Genomic DNA, 9,816 nt, shown 5'->3' on the forward strand with positions numbered 1-9,816 from the left:
TCTTCCCCTTCTGCAGAGCCTCTTCCCAAACCTGCCCTCGGCCTGACCCCCTGCATTAGCTGCACTTAATTGCTTTTAGTCTCTGGACCCCGAAAGTTTTCCTACCTGCTTCTCTTCCCACTCTGACCCTGCTTTCCCCTTGAGCTCAAGAGCTGATAGTGTTTAGAGTTAGGGATTACGGCCCTCAGTATCTGGAAAACAAGGATAGAAACTGCTCCTTATCAGATCCACGTAGATTTTCCCTATTGCTGAGGAGAGAGGGAGAGAGCAAGCTTTTTCACATGACGTATGTCAACAGTAAAAGAATAGGCATGGGCTTCCCTGGTGGCGCAGTGGTTGAGAGTCCGCCTGCCGATGCAGGGGACACGGGTTTGTGCCCCGGTCCGGGAAGATCCCACATGCCGTGGAGTGGCTGGGCCCGTGAGCCATGGCCGGTAAGCCTGCGTGTCCGGAGCCTGTGCTCTGCAACGGGAGAGGCCACAACAGTGAGAGGCCCGCGTACTGCAAGAAAAGAGAAAAAAAAAAAAAAACAGAATAGGCATAACAATTGTACAAAGCGCCCAAAAGGAAAGTTCTTCAAAAGAGACTGGGGGCTAATTAAGGGCTTATGTAAAGAGCTAGAAGAGGTCCCACTTCCCAAGAAGGGAGGGCTGAGAATTAAATCAGAATAGCCTCTAAAACATTAGATATATGGGATTGACCTGGGGGCTCTTTCACCAGAGCTGGCATCATGGGAGTGTGCCCTGTGCAGTCACACAGGCTCTGTGCTCAGAGGAATCTTGGGCTTGGTTTAATGCTCTGATATTGCCACTGTCTTGAAATTCTTTTTTTTTTTTTAATAAATTTATTTATCTATTTTTGGCTGTGTTGGGTCTTCGTTGCTGCGCACGGGCTTTCTCTAGTCATGGTGTGTGGGCTTCTCATTGTGGTGGCTTCTCTTGTTGCGGAGCATGGGCTCTACGCACGCGGGCTTCAGTAGTTGTGGTACTCGGGCTCAGTAGTTGTGGCACACGGGCTTAGTTTCTCCGCGGCATGTGGGATCTTCCCGGACCAGGGCTCGAACCTGTGTTCCCTGCATTGGCAGGTGGATTCTTAACTACTGTGCCATCAGGGAGGTCCTGTCTTGAAATTCTTAATGATGTTTGAACAAGGAGCTTTGCATTTTCATTTCTCAGTGAGCCCTGAAAATTACGTACCTGGTTTGTATAGAGCCAAGGTGAAGGACATCTAATTAATAAGTTTAAGAATCAGAAGTAGGAGCCTTCACTGGGGTTGTCTAGTGCTCAGTAGACACTGAAGAATATTTTTGCAAGTGTAAAACGTGTGTATGTGTCCAGATGGCCAAGAGGCAGTTGAAAATATGCTCAACATCGCTAATTATTAGAGAAATGCAAATCAAAACTGTCATGAGATATCACCTCACACCAGTCAGAATGGCCATCATCAAAAAGTCTACAAACAATAAATGATGGAGAGGGTGTGGAGAAAAGGGAATCCTACTACACTGTTGGTGGGAATGTAAATTTGTGCAGCCACTATGGAGAACAGTATGGAGGCTCCTTTAAAAAACTAAAACTAGAGCTACGGTATGATCCAGCAATCCAACTCCTGGGCATATATCTGGAGAAAACCATAGTTTGGAATGATACATGCACCCCAATATTTATTGCAGTGCTGTTTACAATAGCCAAGGCATGGAAGCAACCTAAATGTCCATCGACAGACGAATGGATAAAGATGTGGTACATATATACAATGGAATATTACTCAGCCATTAAAAAGAATGAAATAATGCCATTTGCGGCAACATGGATGGACCTGGAGATTATCATGCTGAGTGAAGTAAGTCAGACACAGAAAGACAAATAGGATATCGCTTCCATATGGAATCCAAAAAATGATGCAAATGAACTTATTTACGAAACAGAAACAGGCTCACAGACAGAAAACAAACTTACGGTTACCAAAGGGGAAAGATGGGAGGGAAGGATAAATTGGGAGTTTGGGATTGACAGGTACACTCTTCTATATTTAAAATAAATAACCAACAAGGACCTACTATATAGCACAGGGAACTCTGTTCAGTATTCTGTAATCAGCTAAATGGGAAAAGAATTGATATATGTATATGTATAACTGAATCACTTTGCTGTACACCTGAAACCAACACATTGTAAATCAACTATAGTCCAACATAAAATAAAAATTAAAAAAAATTTTTAAAGGTGAGAATTTCTAAAAGAAAATGTGGGTATGTGTGTATACACATACACATGCACTCTCTCTCCCAACCTTTATGAACAGAAAAAGTAATTTCAAAAGCTATTTGGATGTTTTGGGGATGGGTAACATGTTGGATACATCTATGTTGGATAAATCCGATCCCACACACACTGGCACAAGGTCCAAATCTCAGTCTTTCACTTTGAAAGGTCTTTCTCACTGTACATCTCCCTGGGTGTTTGCTGTTTCTGCACTATTATAGTCTTCTTTCACTAGAATACAGCATTTTTTTCTTTTTCTTTTTTTTTTGGCATATCATCTGCTTCTTCGGTTAAGGGTTAAATTATAATTAATGATGCTCTAACAGTGAGTTAAAAGCCCAAGTGGAGGCTAGAGCCATAAAAATACACTTAGAGAGACAGAGACAGAGAGGAGAGATTGGGTTAAAAAGAGCCTTGTTTAGGTCCCCTTCATCTCAAGTAGGTGTGACATCCAACTATGTATAATTTACTGCATTTGAAGTAAGCTGAGCTCCAGAGAACACAGGTGCTTGCACCTGGTCCTTGGGAGTCGGTGAGCATATTTATGCATATGCATCTGTTGGTATCTTTGGTTGAGTGAGACTCTGTGAGAATTCATACTAACTCATTCAATCAACAAATACTGACTGAGAACCTACTATGTATTAGACACTAAGGATAAAAAAGGTGAATAAGATGCTCTCCTGCCCTCATGGAGTTTAAAGGTGCTAGTGGAGAGACAGACCTTTAAATAGATATAAAGAAATATAATCAGGAACTGCCCTGGTGGTCCAGGGGTTAAGACTCAGCACTTCCACTGCAGGGGGTGCAGGTTCAATCTCTGGTTGGTGAACTAAGATTCAGCATGCCGGGCGGCACGGCCAAAAAAAAGAAAGAAAAGAAATATAATCCTATCAGTGATGACGCTATGCACAGAGCATTCTGAGACTACAGAAGAGGGGCACCTAATTCTGCCTTGGCAAAGAGGTGTTGAGGAGGCAGGAAAGTGTTCCTGGAGGAGTGACAGCTGAGTTGATTTTTAAAGGATAAGAAGGAGTTAGCCAGATACAAAAAAGTAAATATGGTAGAACCACGAACAGGTCTTTCTTGCTGGAGCATAACATTTCAGGCTGGAGTGGGAAGAGAAAAGTCTAGAGAGGTGGGGTATGAGGCTGAGATGTAGGCAGGGCCAGTTCATGGGAGACCTCGTGTGCCAGAGAAAGCAGCTTAAGTCCATCAGGAAGCTTTTAAAGGGTAAGATGGGAAATGACATGGTCAGATCTATTCTAGATATCCAACTACTGGCTGTTTGGGAGATAGATTTGAGGGGGCAGGACTGGAGGCAAAGAAACCAGTTAGAAACTCTTGCCATAAAGTAGGTGAGGGATTAAGCCTGATCTAGGATAGTGGTAGGATATAGTAGAGGAGAGCGTTTTGAAAAATACCTGGGAGGTGAAATAATTGGAACTTGGTGAGTACTAGAATGTCTAGGTTGAGAAAGAGGAAGAGGTAAAGATGACTCCAGGTTCCTAGCATGGGTGATTGAGTGGATGGTGGTACCACCAACTGGGAGAGAGACTACAGGAGGAGTATACGGCCCTCCCTACTTGGGCCCCTATCCTTTTCCACAGTTGCAGATTTACTCTAGCAATAAGGTATTAAGTACCCACTCTGTGGTGAGGCATTATGGAAAGGGATAAAAGAGAGGGTTCCTATTATCAAGGAATTTACTGTCTGATTATGGAGGTTGCATAAGTAAATGGAACTCCTAGATCTTACAAGGAAATATATAATCAAACTCTAAATTGTGTGGTGAAGATCATGTATCATATTATAGGTATTAATTGCTTCATTAATTTGTTCTTATTATGAGCAGCGTACTGTGTAAGAATCCTTACCAGTGTTAACCCTGAAACATAAGTAATATCACCACTTTACAGATGAGAAAACTGAGGCCAGAGAGTTTAAGTAACTTGTACAAGGATTACTATACCCAATAGTTTATTAGATGACTTCACCTGGATGTCACAGAGGCATCTCAAATTCAGTATGTCTACAGGGAAGCTTTATGATCCCTAAAGCACAAGCAACACAATAAAAAAATAAGTGGTACTGCATCAAACTAAAAAGCTTCTGCATAGCAAAAGAAATGATCAACAAAATGAAAAGGCCACTTACAGAATGGGAGAAAATATTTGCAATCCACACATCTGTTAAGGGGTTAATATCCAAAATAAATAAGGAACTCATACAGCTCAATAGCAAAAAACCCAAATAATCCAATTTTAAAATGGGCAAGGGACCTGAGTAGACATTTTCCCAAAGGAGATATTCAGATGGCCAACAGGTACATGAAAATGTGCTCAACATCGCTAATATTTATGGAAATGCAAATCAAAACCACAATGAGATATCACCTCACAACTGTTAGAATGACAATCATCAAAAAGACGAGAAATATAAAAATTGTGAATCACTATGTTGTACATCTGAACTTATGTAATACCGTTCATCAACTATAGCTCAATAAACACACACACGCGCGCACGCGCACGCGCACGCGAAAAAAGAAAAGAAATAACAATTGTGAGGATGTGAAGAAAAGGGAAACTGTGTGCACTGTTGGTGGGAAAGTAAATTGGTACAGTCACTGTGGAAAAGAGTATGGAAGTTCCTCAAAAAATTAAAAGTAGAACGGCCATATGATCCAGGAATTCCGCTTCTGGGTACCTATCTGAAGGAAACAAAATCACTGTCCCAAAGGGATATCTGTATCTCCATGGTCTTTGCAGAATTATTTATAATAGCCAAGACATGGAAACAACCTAAGTGACCATCAATAGATAAATGGATAAAGAAGCTGATATATATATAATATCTATTTAATATATGATATATATTTAATTCAGCCATAAAAAAGAAGGAAACGCTACCATTTGTGACAACATGGATGGACCTTGAGGGAATTATGCTAAGGGAATAAGAGAAAGACACATACTGTGTGATCTCACTTATATGTGGAATCTAAAAAAAAAAAACCAAACTCGGGGACTTCCCTGTGGTCCAGTGGTTAAGACTCTGCACTTCCATTTCAGGGGGCACCGGTTTGAACCCTGGGGGAACTAAGATCCCGCATACCACGCAGGGCGGCCAAGAAAAAAAAAACAAACCCAAACTCATAGAAATAAAGATCAGATTAAATCAGATTGGTGGTTGGCAGAGGTGGGGGGAGAGGTGAAGCTGGTCGAAAGGCACAAACTCCTAGTTATAATGTAAATAAATTCTGAGGTTGTAGCACACAACGTGATGACTATAGCTAACAATACTATATTGTATATTTGAAGGTTGCTAAGAGAGCAGATCTTAAAAGTTCTCATTACAGGGAAAAAAATTGTAGCTGTGAGGTGAATCATTTGACAATATATACATATTAAGTCATTAGGATGTACACCTTGAACTTACGCGATGTTACATGTCAATCGTACCTCAATAAAACTGGAAAAAATAAAAACAAAATGGAAATCATTGTCACCTCCCACAAACTAATTTCTCCTACACAACTTAACTTGGTGACTATCCCAACATGAGGAACTATTGCGTTGGCCAAAAAGTTCGTTTGGGTTTTCCTGTAAGATGTTATGGAAAAACCCGAATGAACTTTTTGGCCCAGGGCTGCCCCTTCACCTGGGGCCCAGGGATCGCCCTGAGCCTTCTTTTTTTGTTGTTTCCTGACCAGGGATTGAACCTGTGCCCTCGGCAGTGAAAGTGCAGAGACCTAAACGCTGGACTGCCAGGGAATTCCCTGACCCTGAGCCTTCCTGTTCTTGGAGAAGTCCACCTTGCAGTTCTTTGAGATGGGGCTGTCTTAGGAACACGCCTCTCTGACCTTGCTCTTCTTATGTACAGAAATGCTCCCCAGGCTTCATGGTCTCTCCCACTGAGCAGACTGAGACTGGGGGATGTGCTGCAGGATGCCCCTGGCATTCGTGATGAACAGGCTTTCAGGGTTAACTGATGTCCTTACCCTCTTCCAACATACCTGTCCTAGGCCAGGCTCTGAAAAACAGCTGTGTTGGTTGTAGCCTGGTAGGTTAAACTCTCTGAACTTTGGTTTTCTTATCTGGAAAAAAGGGTTTAATGACACCCACTAGCTGGGTTTGTTGTGAAGATTAAATAAAGTGATATATGTAAACTTCCTTACACAGTGCTTGGAACATGGGAAAAAGTCAATACATATTCATTCTCTTACACTCTTCCTTTCCTTCTTTTCCACTGCTGCCCTCTCCCTGATGTCAAGCCAGAAGCCGGGGAGTCACCTAGCCCCTTTTCTCTCCCTCCCTAAAAAAGATCAGATGCCATGCCCTGTCATTCCTGTCTCCTGGCCTCTACATGCCCACTACCTGTTAGCTGAGTTCAGGCCCTCATCATTTTCCACTTATCACTGCAAGTAGTGGAATTAAATTATTCTGCCTAAGACCAGCTTCATCTATTTCCAACCCATCCTCCATGCTGTTGCTATTTCTAAAATGCAAATTTGATCATGTCTCTCCCCTGCTTAAAATTCTTCATTTGCTTCTCATCACCTTTGGGATAAAATCCAATCTCTTTGGCATGCCACACAAAGTGCTTTGTGATCTGGCCCCTATTTATCACTCTGCCTTCATCTATCCCACTTCCCTCCCCTGACCTAACACATCATACTTTGTGCTTAAGCACTCAGAGTTCCCTGAACAAGCTATGCTCACCACCCCTGAACATCTGCCCTTATTATTCAGCCTGATTGGAACTGCCACACACCCCCCACTTCCAAACCACCACACCCCCCCCCCCACCAGGTCCCCTTGATCCTTTTGGCCCTTCGGGCCTGAGTACAGCAGATCACCTCTGGGAGCCTGTGGGTTAGAGCTACACGTCTGCTCACACATTTGTCACAGCACGTATCACACTACAGAACAACTGTCACTTTCTGACTGTCAATCAACTGTGAGTTGAAGTCAAGAGCTGCATCTTCCATTTTTGGATCCTTAGGGTCTTGAATACTCCAAGCACAGATAATAAATGTTTACAGAGTGAATAAATGGGCTGGGATATGAATTAAGATCTGATTCCAAACTCATGCTCATTCTATGTGGCATCATGTTATTATCTGAGAATGAATTCATTCATTAGACAAATACTTAATGGGTATCTATTTTTCCAGGCATTTTTTCAGTAAGGTACATTCCATGTCATCTGGGTCCATTTCCTGTTTCCCTCTTCGCTGCTGTCTTTCATAGCTGATTATCTTTTGCTGTTCTGAGTTTCTGCAGGATACTCATTGGTCTTTTAGTCTGATTCCTGACTCGTTTCTGACTTCTGAACAATTGCTCCCTGCTGTTCTTACCTGCCATGTTTGCAGTTGACATGTGGTCAACCTCACTCAGGTGTCCACTGAGCCAAGTTTCCAGTCTGGGCCTGCTTTATCCTATTCGACCTCCCAAGTTTTGGCACAAACACTTCGTTGAATAGGAAGCGTTCGGGCTACCTCCTTTCCTTTGTACCCTGTAATCTACCCTGGTTTTGATCTTTAAAGTCACCAAAGATCTCTGATGACCTGTTGAATTCAATGGGCTTTCTCTTATGTTTCTCCCAATCAACCTCCCCGTTGCTTTGACTCTCTGACAAGAGTCTGCCTGCCGATGCAGGGGACGCGGGTTCATGCCCTGGTCCGGGAAGGAGCGCTGGGCCCGTGAGCCATGGCCACTGAGTCTGCGCGTCCGGAGCCTGTGCTCCGCAACGGGAGAGGCCACAGCAGTGAGAGGCCCGCGTACCGCAAAAAAAAAAAAAGAAATGTCTTTTCTCCCTAAAGCCTCTATGATGTTATGCGTTCCTGATTCTCAACCTGTGCTTCTAGTAGCTCTTTTTTCTTTCTCCTCTGTTGGATTCTCATTTTTCCTAAGGCTATTGGTTATGGAAAACTATGGGTTTTTCTCTAAGGCTCAATTTCAACCTCCTCCCCTTTCTTCTTCTATGTTCTTCCCTAATATAGATAACACAACGCTCTGTTAAAATGTAAAAATAGCTCACATTTTAGCATCACAGTTTACAGAATGCCTTTACATACCTGATTTCATTTATCCTCATTCTAGTATGTGAATGTCTTCACAAATTAACTCCAGTTCCATGCATGGGATCTTGCTATTCTTAGTAGCTCCTTATGATGCCTGTTCAGATTGTTATTCTCATTCTATTCTTTCTTCTGGACTCTCACTGCACTTGCCCAGACTTCCACCACAGCACCCATAATAATATTGCACCTTCGCGTTCACATGACCATCTCTCCCCTTCTAGACTGTAGGTTCTATGTCATGTGGGTCTTCTTTTCCCAACACCTAGCATAAGTCCTGGCCATAATGTGTGTTTAATAGCCAGTGAATAATTGAATAACTCCCAATATTCTGGTCCCGATTCCAAGAGAGTCACTTTGAATCCTCTCCTAAATCTTGTTATTGATTCCTTATGCCTTAGGTTTCTTGATGTTGTCCCTTTTCTTCTGTTACTGTCACTATAGTCACCCAGACTGTTGCACTTTGTACAATTATGACATCCCCATCTTTTTCTCCCTGCTCTTGGTCTTTCTCTTCTCAAATCAGTCCCATGTTTTCCTTGCAAGTATAATCTAAAAATGCCATTTGTACAAGGGTAATGTTTAAATTCCTTATTCTGACATTCAAGGCCCTCACACATCTCCTGCCACTTCCCTACCATAAACCTCAGTCTTCTTTCACCATTTCTTTCTTGTTATCACCCAGATGTCAGATCGACACCTTTTCCTCCTTCCCCCCTTCCTTCTAGCATTTGTCTAAATTTTACCCTTCCTTTATCCAGCCCAAATCCCATTTTCTCCAGGAAGCTTTTGACTCTTTCAGTCCTAGACAATGTCTTTCTTCTTAGACCTATACTATTTACTGTTATACAACTTACTGTTGTAGCATACTTGGGCATTTAATCATCTATGGCAGGGATTGGCAGTTTATGGCCTGTAAGCCAAATCTGGCCTGCTGCCTGTTTTTGCACAGTCTGTGAACTAAGAATGGTTTTTACATTAAAAATGTAAAAGAAGAAAAAGAATATTTCACAGCACATGAAAATTATATGAAATGCACATGTTAGTGTCCACAATAAAGTTTTATTAGAATATAGCCACACCTATTTTGTTTAGATATTGTCTATGACTGCTTTCAAGCTATAATGGGAGGCTCAAGTAGTTTAACTATAGGGCCTACAAAGCCTAAAATATTTACTCTCTCGCTGTTACAGAAAAAGCTTGCTAACCTCTGATCTAGGATCTTGGATTCTCTGTATAATCTTTGCATCACTGTTCAAGAACTTTGGAGAAGTCTGCTTCACTAAAGACAATCTTTTCAAGGCTAATTAGCTGTTCCTTAGACAGGTGGGGGAAACCAGAGGGTAGGCTGCATAGAGTAAGTAGGTGCTAGCCTACTTAGAATTCAGTAACTTAGGCAACCAGATTCCCATTGGAAAGTGAGAGTCAGAAGATCCCAGGTAGATGGGGGAAAAGATGTGATCTTCT

Source organism: Phocoena sinus, chromosome 1 (genome assembly GCF_008692025.1).
Source record: "Phocoena sinus isolate mPhoSin1 chromosome 1, mPhoSin1.pri, whole genome shotgun sequence".
Classification (NCBI taxonomy): Eukaryota; Metazoa; Chordata; class Mammalia; order Artiodactyla; family Phocoenidae; genus Phocoena; species Phocoena sinus.